Source organism: Budorcas taxicolor, chromosome 13 (genome assembly GCF_023091745.1).
Source record: "Budorcas taxicolor isolate Tak-1 chromosome 13, Takin1.1, whole genome shotgun sequence".
NCBI classification, from domain to species: Eukaryota; Metazoa; Chordata; class Mammalia; order Artiodactyla; family Bovidae; genus Budorcas; species Budorcas taxicolor.
The window spans coordinates 16,237,972-16,254,875 of NC_068922.1; positions in this window are offsets into that span (position 1 = coordinate 16,237,972).

Sequence of the window (16,904 nt, forward strand, 5' to 3'; positions counted from 1 at the left end):
GCACTGACCTAGTCATGAGACACACCAACACACCTAGATAACAGTCACTCGACCCGAACTGATTAAAACCAGATCGAGTAAAGCCTTCATCGGGAGCTGAAGATACACCTGGCCCTGGTTCCAAAGCTCTCAGACACCTTAGGAGCCTGTGGTTGGCACCCTGTGTTGATTGTCAAGATCATCTCAAATAACTCCAAGAGATAGAGCTGAGGCTTGAAGCCTGGGGGAGAGAGGGGAAAGGCTTGGGTGGAGCAGAGCTGAGAACAGGGCATCCTCTGGAGCAAAAGTTCAAATGCATCTTACCCACTCGGTTGTGTACAGCTGCCAGTGGTACTGGGACATCCTAGGAGCATCCCAGAACCTGAGCCTTCGCTGCTAGGGGGCAGCTTTTCCTTTCAGCTTCCACTGCCCTCTCTGTGGCAGTGTTGGTGGCTTCAACGCTGCCTGCATGTTCTCAGGACAACGGGCTGGGCAGCTCTACCCCGGGGCCCTGCAGCCTTCCTCTCTTGAATCTGAGTGGGTTCGGCTTCTGTTTACATTAGCACAGTGACATCAGGACCATGCAGTCCCCATAGCAGCCTCTGTAGAGAACCACCCTGAAGCTGCACTTCTCAGCAAGGCTGTTGCCCCCCTCCCAAACCTGCAGCATTAATCTTGAATCGTGTTTTGAGGAAGTAGGTGCTAGGTTTATAATCCATGCAGTCTGGATCCAAGGTAAAGAAATGTGCAGGGCAGAACATGCTGCCTTATTGAATTGCGATGTGATTGTTCCCTACAAACTTGTATCTTCAGACTGGATGTTTCCAAACATCCATCAAGACTTGGTTCTCTCTCTGTCTTTGGTAGTGAAAAACATAGAACAGTGAATTTTTTCATTTTAGAGTGTACAAATCAGTGACATTAAGTACGTTCACATTATATGTGTTTGAGAAGCATGTTTTCTTTCATTTTGTTCTGTAGAGGTCTACAGATACCCGTTGAATGAACTTTATTGAAATCCTATTTTTTTGTTGTTGCCTCTTTATTATATGTCTCTCTTCGTATTAGTTAATACCTACAGTTGTAATGGCTGAATGCTGCGCTGCGTGCTGCTCAGTCACGTCTGACTCTGTGACCCCATGAATTGTAGCCCGCCAGGCTTCTCTGGCCATGGAATTTTCCAAACAAGAATACTGGAGCAGGTTGCCATTTCCTACTTCAGTAAATGAACTTTATTAATTTCATCATTGCTCACTACCTCTGTGTGTGTTTAACATGTCAATCATTGAGAGAGGTGTATTGAAAGATCCCACTATAACGGGGTCTTTGTTGATATCTCCTTATATTTGAGCTAAAAAATATTCTGAGACTATATGTACATACAATTTTCGATTTTAATTTCTAACTATGCATCTGTAAGTTTATATTGTTAGACATACACTGTCTAATAGAAATTGAATTTTTATCATCATATAGTTACTTTTATCACTAGTGAGGATTTTTGCCCTAAAGTCTATTTTGTCTGATGAGGTATAAAAAGAAAGTAAGTGAAGTCGCTTAGTTGTGTCCAACTCTTTGTGACTCTGTGGACTATAGCCCGCCAGGCTCCTCCGTCCATGGGATTTTCCAGGCAAGAATACTGGAGTGGGTTGCCATTTCCTTCTCCACAGGATCTTCCCAACCCAGGGATCCAGCCTGGGTCTCCTGTATTGCAGGCAGACTCCTTACCATCTGAGCCACCAGGACAGTCCCTGATGCAGTATAGCCAGAAGTGATCTTTTCATTGTTGCTGTTGTTAACATTTGCTTGATATATCTTTCTGTGTTAAAAATTTTCTTTCAAGTATCAGTTGCTCAGTCATGTCTGACTCCATGGAGCCCTCCAGGCTCCTCTGTCCATGGGATTTTCCAGGCAAGAACACTGGCGTGGGTTGCCATTTCCTACTCCAGGGTATCTTCCCCACCCAGGGATCCAGCCTGGGTCTCCTGCATCTCTCGCATTGACAGGCAGATTCTGTACTGCCGTACACTTGACATTCAGTAAGCTGTAGTACATTCACAATGTTTTGCAACCATCACCGCTATCTAGTTCCAGAACTTTTTCATCACCGCAGAAGGAAAATCCACACCCATTAAGCAGTCAGTCTCTACTTCCCCCCGTGCTTCTGCCCCTGGCAGCCACTAATCTGCTTTCTGCCTCTGTGGATTTGCCTTTTGGGATATTTCATACCAGTTGACTTATACAATGTATGTCTGGCTTGTTTTACTTACGGTGCTCTCAGGATTCATCCATTTATAGCATGAATCATTGCTTCATTCCTTTTTGTGATGGACAGGGAGGCCTGGCGTCCTGCAATTCATGGGGTCGCAAAGAGTCGGACATGACTGAGCAACTGAACTGAACTGAACTGAACATTCCACTGAATGGATATGCCATAGTTTACTTACTCATTATCAGTGAATGTACATTTCAGTAGTCTCCACCTTTTGGTCTGTGAGTACTGAAGTTACAAGAAACATCCAAACCGTTTTCCACGGTAGCTGCACCATGTAACATTCCCACTAGCAATGTTTGAGGATTCCAGGTTCTCCACATCCTGACCAACACTTGTTTTCTGTGTTTTTGTTTTTATTGCCACCCCAGTGGTCATGAAGTAGTGTCTCATTGTGGTGCTGATTTGTATTTCACTAATGACTAATAATGATGAGCATCTTTTCATGGACTTAGTGACCACTTCGAGATTTTCTTTGGAGAAAACTCTGTTCAAGGACTTGATTCTCTTTTGTATTAACGTTTCTATCACCAGCATCTTTTGAGTGAGTAAGAGTAGGGTGTTTTTTTTTTGTTTTTTTGTTTTTTTATTTGGCTATGTCAGTCTTAGTTGTAGCACACGGGCTCTCTAGCTGTGGTGCATGGGCCTAGTTGCCCTGCAGTATGTGGGATCTTAGTTCCCTGACCAGGGATCCAACACAAGCTCCCAGAATCGGAAGGCAGATTCTTAACCACTGAACAACCAGGGAAGTCCCAAGAGTGCTTTGTATAGTATATTCCTTCTCAAACCCTCATTCTGTTGTTTGGCTTCATTTTTTTTTTTTTTTCCCCGTTTTCTCTTTTCGGCTTCTGCTATATCTCCCAGAAGACTAGTTGTCCAGCTGGTGCTTTGAAATATTTAACATTCTACCTATTCTAGTTATCTGAAGGCCTGGTCTGTTCATTCAGCAGTATTTGTAGGCTGTTGGGGCATCTGCCATGTTCTGGTCACTGAACTGTCCCCGGAGATTCAAACCTACCACTGCTCATACACTTCTGTTTTAGATGTTTGCTGATTACATTTTATTTTCAGTTCAGTTCAGTCGCTCAGTTGCGTCTGACTCTTTGTGACCCCATGAATTGCAGCATGCCAGGCCTCCCTGTCCATCACCAACTCCCGGAGTTCACTCAGACTCACAGCCATTGAGTCAGTGATGCCATCCAGCCATCTCATCCTCTGTCGTCCCCTTCTTCTCCTGCCCCCAATGCCTCCCAGCATCAGGGTCTTTTCCAGTGAGTCAACTCTTCACATGAGGTGGCCAAAGTACTGGAGTTTCAGCTTTAGCATCCTTCCCTCCAAAGAAATCCCAGGGTTGATCTCCTTCAGAATGGACTGGTTGGATCTCCTTGCAGTCCAAGGGACTCTCAAGAGTCTTCTCCACCACCACAGTTCAAAAGCATCAATTCTTCAGCCCTCAGCTTTCTTCACAGTCCAACTCTCGCATCCATACATGACCACAGGAAAAACCATAGCCCTGACTAGATGGACCTTTGTTGGAAAAGTAATGTCTCTGCTTTTCAATATACTATCTAGGTTGGTCATAACTTTTCTTCCAAGGAGTAAGCATCTTTTAATTTCATGGCTGCAATCACCATCTGCAATTATTTTGGAGCCCCCAAAAATAAGGTCTGACACTGTTTCCACTGTTTCCCCATCTATTTCCCATGAAGTGATGGGACCAGATGCCATGATCTTCGTTTTCTGAATGTTGAGCTTTAAGCCAACTTTTTCACTCTCCTCTTTCACTTTCATCAAGAGGCTCTTTAGTTCCTCTTCACTTTCTGCCATAAGGGTGGTGTCCTCTGCATATCTGAGGTTCTTGATATTTCTCCCGGCAATCTTGATTCCAGCTTGTGCTTCTTGCAGCCCAGCGTTTCTCATGATGTACTCGGCATAGAAATTAAATACGCAGGGTGACAATATACAGCCTTGACGTACTCCTTTTCCTATTTCATTTGTTCCAAAAACTGTTACAATTAATTTTTATTGGAGTACAGTTGCTTTACAACATTGTATTAGTTTCTGCTGTAATTTTGAGCCTGGCACCGGGAAAAAGAACAGTACTTAACTCTCTCCACTAAAGGTTTCAGCACCAAATAGCTGTGTAACCATCAGGTTCGCCACTTTACCTTTGTGGACCCTAGTTTCCTGGTCTGTGAACCTGTGGGCAGGACTAAGTGGCTTCTCTGGCACTTGTAGACCTTGAAACTGGAGATGATACACTTAGGCTTTACCCTAGCTCTCCCCTACAAACCTAATTCTCTGAGTGTCTGTAAAATAGTTCTTTTTCTATAGCTCACTTCAAGGAATTGTCTTGTGTGGAAAGACAAAAGATGGCTGTGTTCTTGTATACTCAACAGGTGAGTTTGGTCAGTTGCTGTTTTCCACAATGGCACATTTGGCATTTTCTGTGAAGATCCCTAGGGTTCGAAGTGCTTTCATGAACACTCAAGTTCCTTCTGTGCTGTGCATACCTGGGAACGCAGATAGATGTCAGTGAATATGGGCCCAGCCTTTGAGAAACTTGTGATCTGGTGAGATTGATACAGGTGTCAAGTGGGAGTCGATCTCAGAGGCCCATGCATCTTTTGGAAGCAGAGGTCAGAGGCACCATGACCTTTCAGGAGGTGATGTTGGAGCCAGGCCAACAAGGGCAGGACAGTGGGTTGTCCGAATGGTGAGCCATGGCTTTACTCATCATGCTGAAGAGTTTGGCCTTGAGTTTGGGGGCATGAACCATGGACAGGTCATGAGTGGCCGGGTTCTGCAGTGGAGGAGAGGTTTGTACGTACGCTGAGGCAGTAACCTGAAGTTGAGCAGGGTGCCACGGGTTGAGGGAGGGAGGCTAGAAAGATGAAGGAGGTAAGATGGTACAGAAAAGGGGATGGCACTGGAAACGTCTGAGGTTGAGCAGAAGTTCTGGTACAGAAGAAGTCTGTAAAGGCATTCCTCTAGAGTGGAAAGCTGAAGGCTAAATCCAGCTCTCTCTGACCTCGGTTTCCTCATGTAATTTGTCCTCCACACGCATCGAGAACCAGTGTATTTGTTGACTGAGCTCCTGCTGAGCTTCACTTCATCAGTCAGGTTGTAAAGTGTGTGCGACGTAAATCTGTTGTGTATTTTTTTCCCTCCCTGTTCATTCTTACTGTGAAAGAATGTTGTGATTTCAGAGGTATTGTGTGAGGAGAAACATTTATTGAAAAAAAAAAAAAAACCTCATAGTTCCAACCAGGCACGTAAAAGATCATTTTACACCAGGGATCCCACACGGAACTCTAAGGAGCCAGGAATTGTGGGCTCATTTTCCTTATAAGCCAGAGACCTGTTTTAAATCCCTTCCACACAATTTGCAGGATGAAGAGAGAGAGTAGCGCTGAAACACACACTACCAGATGTAAAATAGATAGCCGGGGGGAATTTGCTGTATGACGCGGGGAGCTCAAACCCTGTGCTCCCTGACTACCTGGAAGGGTGGGGTGGGCCGGGGGGCGGGGAGAGGTTCAAGTGGGAGGGGACACGTGTATGCCTATGACTGATTCATGTTGATGTAAGGCTGAAACCAACACAATATTATAAAGCAATTATCCTCCAATTAAAAGGAAGTTAATTAAATGGAAAAATATTTTAACATCAACGGGTGCTAAAGCCATACTGCAACAAGAACTGCATCTCAAGAACACTTTCCTTTTTTTACAGTGTTAATTGTCAGTTCAGATCCAAAATCGTCAGGTTGACCATGGCTATTCACCTGGATTTTCGCTCTCACTGATGGTGTTGTTTTCTTATTTATTTATTTATGGCTGTGTCGGGTCTTCCTTGCTGCCCAGGGTCTTCTCTAGTTGCGGAAGGTGGGGCTCCTCTTCATTGCACTGCTCGGGTTTCTCACTGCCGTGGCCACTTTTGTTGAGGAGCTCAGGCTCCGGGGCACGTAGGCGTCAGTAGTTGTGGCACACGGGGTTAGTTGCTCTGCTGCACCAGGGATCCTCCCAGACCAGAGACTGAACTCATGTCTCCTGCATCGCAAGGAGGATTCTTAACCACTGAGCCAGCAAGGAAGCCCCAGCTATTTCTGACCTACGTCAGTGAGTTGATCCACCAACGGTGGGCCAGACGTCCGACCCTTCCCTTCTCAAGCTCTGGAAGAATGTTGTCCGAGAACTTGAAAATTCACATAAAAATACAGTGTGTTTAAGACTGTATCCCCCGACTAATTCTCATGTCAGTCAGTTTTCCAAAGCAGTGGGGAACCTGACAGCTTCAGTAACCAAGAGGCCTTTGTCACATTTTGAGTAATTTGAGTAATCATCAAATTCCAGTGCTGATTCATTCAAGGTGCCAAGTTTTTTTCCCAGAGTTTGATAAGCAGTCCTTGAAATGCTGACATCAGTATCACCTTGACTGTTCATTAGAGTCCTCTAGTTTTTTCAACAAACATTTGGTTGTCCACATTTCTTTGTTTTCTTTCCTTTTTTTTTTTTTTTTAAACTGAAGCGTTCAGGTGACACTGGTGGCAAAGAATCTGCCTGCCAAGGCAGGAGACAAAGGAAACAGGGGTTCGATCTCTGCGTCGGGAAGATCCTCTGGAGAAGGAGAGTATTCTTACCTGGAGAGTTCCAAGGACAGAGGAGCCTGGCGGGCTGCAGTCCATGGGGTTACAAAGAGCCGGACATGACTGAGGACACACACAAATAGTTGATCTACAATATTGTGTTAGTTTCAGGTGGACAACAAAGTGATTCAGTTATACCTACATACGCATATATCTTCTCTTTTTCAGATTCTCGTCCCTTAGTTCCCTGTGCTAGACAGCAGGTCCTTGCCGACTATCTATGTTACATTTCTTGTTGTTGTTTAGTCACTACATCAGGTCAGACTCTGCAATCCCATGGACTGTAGCCGGCCAGGCTTCTCTGTCCATGGAATTCTCCAGGCAGGAATACTGGAGTGGGTAGCCATTCCCGTCTCCAGAGGATCTTCCCTACCCAGGGACTGAACCCAGGTCTCCTGCTTTGCTTCCCTGATAGTTCAGTTGGTAAAGAATCTGCCTGCAATGCAGGAGACCCCAGTTTGACTCCTGGGTCAGGAAGATCTGCTGGAGAAGGGATAGGCTACCCACTTCAGTATTCTTGGGCTTCCCTTGTGGCTCACCTGGTAAAGAATCCACCTGCAGTGCAGGAGACCTGGGTTTGATCCCTGGGTTGGGAAGATCCCCTGGAGAGGAGAAAGGCTACCCACTCTAGTATTCTGGCCTGGAGAATTCCATGGGCTGAATAGTCCATGGGGTCCCAAAGAGTCAAACACAATTGAGCAACTTTCACACACTCCTGTATTGCAGACAGATTTTTTTACCGCTGAGCCACCGGGGAAGCCTATTTCATATTGGTCCTCATTTCTTGAAAAAGTCCTGAAAGCCCCTGATCTTTTCCCCTCTGTTAAAACTGGGGTAGGAGCCTGTGCCCACAGGCCTGGATTTACAGGGAGGGAGTTGAGTGCTTTGTTCCTGGATAGCAGGGGGTGTCCAGGAAGAATGCGGGCAGGAGGAAGCCTCTGGAGATGCAGGCACAGGACTTGCAGAGAGACTGGAGAAGACGGGGTTCAAAGCTGGACGCAGTGGATGGACCCAGCAGGAGGTCCTGCGGGAGTTCTGCTCCCCTCCGGTTTGGATTTAAATCTGTTCAACCTGAGATAAGACATGTAAACCAGGTCTTGGCTTCCGGTCTCACCAGGTGTTATAAATACCAGAGCCGGATGAACGTGCTCTCGGTCAGCTTTATTTTTGCTGCGAGGAGGAATGAAAGACTCAGCCAAGAATTTTTTTGAGCTTCTCAGGAGAAAGAAAAAGCATTATAGAGCAATAAGGCATACTTATTATGTCCAAGTAAGAAGTTCTATGTTTTAGCACCGTGGAGCAGCACGCAGTGGCTGCTCCGGTAACATTTGCTGAATAAAGAGAAAGCACACAAGCTTGTTTAACAAAAAAAGAACAACTTAAGCTGGGATTTTTCCTTTGATCTTTTTTTTTTCAATCTGTCAAGCAATCCAGAAATGCAGTAGGCATATGTTTAGTTGCTCAGTCGTGTGCAACTCTTTGTGACCTCTTAGACTTTCAACTTGCTAGGCTCCTCTGCCCATGGGATTTCCCAGGTAAGAATACTGGAGTCGGTTGCCATTCTCTTCTCCAGGGGATCTTCCCGACCCAGGGATTGAACCCAAGTCTCCAGCACTGCAGGTAGATTCTTTCCACTTTTAAAAAATGAGCTAAAAATATCAAAAATTGAAGTGTCTACCTTTGCAGACATTTCATCAGATGAAGCTAGATTTCCCTCCTGTTGATTCTTTTACGTTTGCTTCTTCCTAGGTCATTACTTTTTGTTATTAGTAACAAAACTCAAATCTGGTTAAATTTGTTTTCTAGTGAAGATTTCCGTTGGGGAGGTCTGATTTCTGCCTCCTCTGTTCAGTGGTAGTACACTGGAGTGGAAAGACTGCTCCCCTTGGGGCAGGTTAACCAGCCTACCTGGGTGAGGCCTCTGATGTGAAAGTGTTTGCTTACATGCAGGTGAATCAATTACTTTCATGTGCCGTATGGCCTTAAGTAAATTAATTACTGCCTCCTATCAACAGTTGAAACTATTCACAATTGAGATGATCTGAAACCAACCTTGTTTTTCTATATTTTTCAGTAAGAGCTTTTTTTCTAATTAAAAAAAAACAAAAAACCTCTAAATGAAACCATGGAGATTCTTCTGCAGAAGTAAAACTGCCAGGCTTTGAAGTGTTTAATTGTCTTTAATACCCTTGAGTGCTAGTTAAGAGTTTAAGGTCCTAAGTTCTTACAGAAGACATTTTCAGAAGTAAGGAAAATACCCAACTCAGAGAAAAAGCAAAACCGTAGGAAAAGGATGCTAAACCACTGACCACGTCAACGATTTAAAACTCCAGACAAGTAAGCCTCTGCCCGCAGCTCTCCCAACAACTACCAGTCTCTACCTGAGAGTCTCCTTTGATGTTCTGTGCTAGGATCTAGTCTTAGTTTGCTAGTTCGCATAGTGAGTATTTTTGGAGGCATTCTTTTCTTTTCAAGGCTTTGTTTTCTTGACATGGAGAAAGAGCCCATACTAAAGAATAGCTGCTATATGCTTCTTTTGCTTCTGCTGTCTGTTTCTGTGGCAGCCCATTTTGAGATTTCATGTTGGTCCTGGTCACACCTGTGGATGTACACATGGGTGCATGTATCCTGTAACTTGTCACGTGTTAATATCAGGAAGCATTACTGGTTTAGCATGTCCGGTGTTATTGCTACCAGGCTTCTAACACATCATCGTTCGTGCTTAACGTTCTCCCCTCCTGCTCCACATTTGTCCTTGATTGAAATCTCTAGGTTGACTGGGAATAATTTCTCCTAAATTTCAAGGCTTTGGTCTCTGAATATGACAGAGGGATAAAGGGTGATTACCGCAACGAGGTTAACGTGTCTAAAATGATTCTTACACGTTTAACTTCTCCTTTAGGTCAAAGGTCCATTTTAAGGATACTCTAATGGTTTTAGAGTTTTAAAATATAAATTCTGTGTTCATATCAGTACTATTTACAATAGCCAAGACATGGAAGCAACCCAGGTGCTCATCAGGAAATGCCTGCATTAAGAGGATGTGATGTATACACAATATAATATTACTCAGCCACAAAAAAGAATGAAATACCGCCATTTGCAGCAATGTGGATGGACATAGAGAGTTTTGCCTAGTGAAATAAGACAAATACCATATATTGATTATACATGGAATCTAAAAAATCATACAGATGCATGTAAATACAGAAACAGACTCATAGACATAGAAAACAAACTTATGGTTATCAAAGGTGGGGGCAGGGACAAATTAGGGGTATGAGATTAATAGATACAAACTATTATAGGATATCGTGTATAGCACAGGGAATTATAGCTGTTATTTTATAATAACCTATATGGAATTCTCCAGGCCAGAATACTGGAGTGAGTAGCCATTCCCTTCTCCAGGGGATCTTCCCAACCCAGGGATTGAACCCAGGTCTCCTGCATTACAGGCAGATTCTTTACTAGCTGAGCTATCAAGGAAGCCCTTAATAACCTATAATGGAATATAAATGCACAAAATACTGAATCACTATTCTATACACCTGAAGCTAACACAATACTGTAAAGCAACTATACTTCCATAAAAAATTTGTAAATAAAATATAATAATTTTTTCTTATATAATGAATACTAAGTCAATAGTTTGGGACTAATATTTCCAAAATCCCCAGCTATAGTTTAAAAAGAGAGAGAGGGAGCTTCGCCTGCAAGTCCAGTCTAACTGAGGAAGAAGAATTACACGCATAATGAGATCTGGTGTGTGAGTTGTATCCAAGGGACAGAGGTGGCATTGCATGGTTAACAAGTGGTGGGAGATGAGCAGTAGGTGGGAGGAACAGGTGAAGAGAAGGGTGACGAGCAACTTCCAGAAGGAAGGGAGGGTGGAAGAGGCTTGCCGTCGTTTCTGAGCCAGGCTCTGAAGATGGGGAGGAGAGTGACAGGAGGCAATCCAAATGTGGCTCAGAGCGTTAGGGAGACCAGGCTGGATAAAAGGGTTCGTATCGTGGAAAACAGGTTTGAAGAGATAAAGTTAGGCCGATTCCAGAGACACTTGAAAGCCCTGGTTCTTGCAGGTCAGCTCTTTGGCAGGATTAGTTAGGAAAATGAAAACTGCCAACTTTGACAGGCCTGTGGTCCCAAAAGGAATCCAGGATTTCAGAAAGGTTAATTAGGTCCGTGCAACTCACTGGTGAATGTTGCATTGAGTCTTTGTTTTATTTTTAACAAAGTTTTGAGAGCATAAAACTTGGAGGAAAATGAATTTCAGGACCTCAGAAGTACTTTGGCCCACCTGCCAGGTCAGTTCTGTATGTTTGTGTCTACGCGAGCATTTTTGGTACCTTGGGGGATGGTTGGGGGGGCATGCAGAAACTGTCCTTTATGTGTGAAATGGGAGACAGGATGGAGCTGTGTTGCACTATCAGGTGTGTTGTGATAACCAGAGCATGATTGTTTCTGTGGAGTTTGTCTGTAAATTACTAGAGGGAGAAATGAGATGATTATTTATAGCCTAAGAATTCTACTGAAGCCCTAATTAAGTTGAATAGTAGAAAAGAAAGAATATCAGGACTCTGTTTCCTTTTAATTTATGGACTGGGCTAATGAAACAATCACAGCTTCATCTTCTAGGTAATTCCTCATTATGAAACTCATTTTTGTTACTGCACATCACCACCATAGAACTAGGAATGAGCACAGAAACTGAAACTATAGGAAACCATAAAATAGGACTCCTGCCATCTTTGTTTGAGTAACTCAGAGCATGTTAGGACAAATGAAGATTGTTAAGAACTGCCAGCATTGGGATGACCCTGGTCCAGTAGCTAAGACTCCGTGCTCCCAGTGCAGGGGGTCCGGGTTTGATCCCTGGTCAGGGAACTAGATCCCACATACCACAACTAAAGATGCCACGTGCTGCAACTAAGACTTTGTGCAGCCAAAATAAAAATATTTTTTAAAAAACGCAAAAACTGCCAGCACTAAGGCTAACAATGTCTATTGTGTATATTCAGATTATTTTATCTCAGAGTGTATACCTTCCATGTAATATGATTCTTATCTTTACTTGCACCCACTGCTTGACCAGAGGAAAAGCCCACACCTGGTAATGATCTACGGTAACTCAGAAACAGTTTCCACTGTGAAGCTCCTGCATTTTTAATATCCCTGAAGGTCAAGAACTTATCTTTTTGGAAGCAGCTTGGCTGCTAAATCATTATATTGGGATTTCTCAGGATATAGCCGTCAAGGTAATTTCTATCCTCAGATTGTTTTTCTAGGTTTAGGAACAAAACTTCCCAATGTTCCTGTGAGTGGAGAATGAGATGATGGAAGAGCGGGATGTAGGTTTGCACATGGATCCGGCCTGCCCTGGGAAGCGGGGGTGTTTTTAAGGAGCTCGTTTCTCCCCCTTTCCCAGCCGAGGCTGTGCTTCTGCCGACAGTACCTCGGCTCTGGCAGTTCACAGTGGGATCTGGACAGGAGTTGGGGTCTCTAAGCCTGGATCATAGTCCGCAGGGTTCAGAGCCCCAAGACCCAACCCAGATCTTTTGTGAAGAGTTTGCCTTCGCAGCAAGTCGGAGCAGTTCTCATTTTAGAGCTGTCACACAGTCGTGCTAAGCAAAATTAGTTCCACATCACTTGGTTAAGGAGGATCATTTTCCCCTTCATGTTCGGAACTGCAAAGACAATAATCACCCTTGTGATTCCGTTTAGCTTGTCTGCAGGGAATCTTAAGTCTCAGAAGAAGTTGATCCCCTCCCCCCACCCCAGTGGGACAAAGCCTAGTAGCTGAATGGAAGGGAACTCATCTGTTCCAGTTTAGACTCTTTAGTAAACTGGGTCTGGTCAGCCTTTGCCTGGCTAATTTTGAGCTAAGTTGTGGTCCAAGAAAAGTTTAAATTCAGGGTTTCTCCCTCCAAGTAAAGCCAGGCTGTCTTCAGTGTTTCCTTTCTAGACTGTCCCCAGGTTTCTTGACTGTGGGTGTCTCCTCTGCTTCTCTCATTAAATCCAGACTCATCTGTCCTGTATCACCTCCTGAGACACTGGGCCTTTCGGAGTTTCCCAGGCAATAAAATGATCTGATAAGTCATTATTCCTCAAATCTCTAGGGAACCTGGTCGAAGAATTAACATCCTCACGTGCCACGGGCCAGCTAAGCCCGACTGCCACAACTGGAGAAGCCTGTGTGCACCGCAATGAAGACACCCCCCACATTTTTTTAATTTTTTAAATTAAACAAAACAAAATTCACGCCCTGCTTTGCTCAGGTCTGCTCCTTGTACATCTATTTGCACTTCCTCCCTTTTCCAGCTCGCTCGGCGTTGTGCTTTAGCCCAGTTCAGCGCTTCACCTCAACCACTCACCACTTTTCAAACAAGCCATGTGTTTCCATAGCTTTGCTTACTCTCCGTTTCGAATGCCCAGCCCGGTTTGCTTAATTAGCAGTCTCCTGAAATCTCAAACATCTCTTAGTGGTGGCCTTTCTGAAAGTCCCTGAGCCCTCCCAGGGAGTGTGGGCACCTTCCCCTTGATTCCCGTGTGCTGTGTCAAGGCGCTGAACACAGTGATGCGTCCGTCCTCCGTTACAGTTGGCACCACATGGCAGAATTACTAGTGGAACTTGATAAAGATGCACACGCTCAGGTGTTACCCCCGAAGCTGTATTCAGTAGGTCTGGTCTGACCCGTTGCTAGATTAAGGACCAATACCTTGATCAAGTTCCCCTGAGGAGGAGATGCTTCTTATTCACCTGCCTGTGTTTTTCTAGTACCTGGAATCTGTTTCTTGTGAAGTAGGAGAACGGTAAACATCAGAAGAATATGCTGAGATTAGAGAGGAAGTTGGATTGCAAAGGGAAGCAAGGATTGATGGGTAGGCGTGCGTGCTAAGTTGATTCAGTTGTGTCCGACTCTTTGCGACCTTATGGATTGTAGCCCACCAGGCTCCTCTGCCCATGGAATTCTCCAGGTAAGAATCCTGGAGTGGGTAGCCATTCCCTTCTCCAGAAGACCTTCCCAAGCCAGGGATCGAATCCGGGTCTCCTGCATTGCAGGCAGATTCTTTACCGTCTGAGCCAGCAAGGAAGCCCGATGGGTAGGACAAACTTTGAATCTGCAGCCTGGCGGTGGGGGTGGGTGATTGCTTTGAGAAGGGTGACGTCACAGTGGTGTTTCAAGATTAATCCAGCAGGATGGCCAAGAGTGGAAAAGGTGAAGAGCAGAGTCAAATGTGGTAAAATGTGGTCCTGTACTCTGGAGGGGCCCAGACAGGAGGTGGAACCAGCTGACACTGTGCAGGAAGAATCAACAGGGCCGGGCGGCTGGCTGGCTGTGAGTGGCAGGAGGAGCCAGTGATGTCCCCAAGGCTGTTTGTGTGACGAGGCTGAAAGCTGCTGTGCCTGAGATGGGTCTTTGACAAGATGACTCAGCTCTAGGATTTGGTGAGTGATGGAAAGACCCAGATCCTTGGATTGCTCTGCAGACCTGACTGTGGGCAGTTGGAACTCTGATGGACGGGGGTGATGGTGGAAGGAGGGCCGGCTGCCTTCCATCCAGGCCATTCTAGGTCTTTCTGGAATGTACAGGGGAGGGTGGGGGGCGGGCAGCCACCCTCCTTTCTGGCTCCCATGCACTTGCTGGACGTGCACTGGCCTCACCAGCCACAGCCCCGTCAGCTCCACCAGCACTGCCAGCTCCAAGGGCCACGACTGGCCGCACTCGGCACACGGAGATTTACCAAGACCGTGGCTCACTTGCAACCGTGTCCCGATAAACTGGACCTCAGCAGAAAAGGATATTCCTAGTAAATGCTGAGAAACATTTACTCAGCATCATTTGGCTTCTATCGAATGAACAGAGAACGTGCACGCCCGGCTGTGGTTCCCTCCATGGTGTTAACCTGAGACGCCTCCTGCTCTGCTTCCCGGGGAGAAGGTGGTTTTCATCTCTGGGGCCCTGTTAGCAACCCCGGTCTCCCTTTGTATAATGCGTACATTTGCAGCCATAAAACGTGAGCCCTTGATTGGGCCAGGAGATGAGACATTGTGAGGTGGTCGTGAACTCACAGACCCTCAGCTTCTGGCCACTGTCAGATGGGTCTGCTCCTGCTTCTTTCTCTCTGGCTGTCCCCTTGATGGGGCAGACCCGGCCTCCTCCCGCTCAGAAATCTGCCCCCCTCTGTGGCTCTCCTGGGGAATTCTATATTTTTGGCTCCTGGAGAATGAGAACCAGGAGCAGCGCCTGGTTCTTGATTCCTTAAGAGATGAAAGAAGCTTGACTCTGTGAGCCTGTGAAGGGTATTGAGCCAAGGTCTCCACTTTCTCCCCCACAACCTCTGGCTTCTGAAGAATTCTGATTAGTTTCCTCATCTTCTTTCAAGGGAATGTCTGTAGAAGTCTAAGCACTGCAGTTTTACAGTGTCAGAATAACTTTTAAACTGCAGGTGTGCACGCTGGCTCAGTCATGTCTGACTTTTTGCAACCCCACGGACTGTAGCCCACCTGGCTTCTCTGCTCATGGGATTCTCCAGGCAAGAATACTGGAGTGGGTTGTCATTTCCTCCTCCATGGGATCTTCCCAACCCAGGGATTGAACCCACGCCTCCTACATCAATCGGCAGGCTGATTGTTTACCACTGAACCATCAGAGAAGCACAGGAGAAAGGCCTGCTCTCGGATGGTGGGGTCAGTTACTACCCCCGCCCCACGTGCTGCACTCTGCACAGACCCCGAGCCAAGTCTGCCAAGGACTTGGCAGAACAAGCCAGGTCCTGTCCCACCCAGCACACAGCCCCCGGGGTCCCTCACTGGAGGTAAATCAGTACCTCATTTCCTGCCTTTCCTCTCGATGTTGAAGGGACACCTCACTGCCCGCCCCCCCTTTCTGTGAGCCTTGATGACTTAGTTCAGGATGAGGCAGTGCTGAGTCAGGAGGTAGGAATCTGCAGGGCAGAAGGAATCTAAGAATTCCTGTCCCACTTCCCCCGTGACCCCAGGATGCAGCTGTGATGCCTCTGTCTGCCTTCACCTGGCTCTGTCACCGGCCACGCCATTCACACACTGAGTGTGTCCGCTGTGTGTGTGCGTGTGCTCAACTCACAGCAGGCACTTAATTCATTAGAGTGATACTCTTGGGAGTTTCACCACCAATACCTGAACTTCTGAGTCGCATTTTATTGGCTGTGTGGACAGTTCAGGCTTTCTTATTATTTATTTGTTTAGGCTTTTTCTTCTTTTTAAAGACTTATTTGTTTAGGCTTTCTTATTGTTAAGTTGCAAAACTTTTAACATTTTCTCAAGTCTTCTTTTTTTTAAAACCATTTGGCATAATAGCAACTTACAAAAAGGTATATATATATACACTCAGAATTTTCTGTTCCCTAGCCTCGCTCCTAAATTGCCATTTGACTAGTGCCGATTGACCTGGGAAATAAAGAAAAATGGGGGTGAAGAATAATTTCTTTTTTTAATCTGTTCTAACGTCTCAGGATTTCTGTGAGATTGCGCAGTAATTCTGGATGTCTTAAATGACAAGGTCCACCTAACAGTGTTCAATACTGATTATGTTTTCTCTGAGAATAATACACGCATTGGGACTGCCCTGGTGGTCCAGTGGCTGAGACCATGCTGCCAACGCTGGGGGCCCGGGTTCAATCGCTGGTCAGGGAACTGGATCCCACATGACGCAACTAAGAGTTCCCATGCCACAGCTAAAGATGCCACAGTGAAGACAGACGATCCCAAGGGCTGCAGCCAAAGAAAGAGTCGAAGTGATGTACACACTAGTGCCTATACCTAACCCGGATAGTGCCTAGGGCTGTTTTCGCTCACGGCCCCGCAGGAATCTTCAGGGGCTTGTGAGGCCTCCCAGCGGCGCCTTCAGTCTAGGGAGGGGAGAACACCCATGTCTCCACTTGCTGCAATGTCAGGTCACACGTAGCACAGGCGGCATCTTCCCGTATTCCCCGCTAGGCTTGCTTGGTCTTCTAGACAGTTTT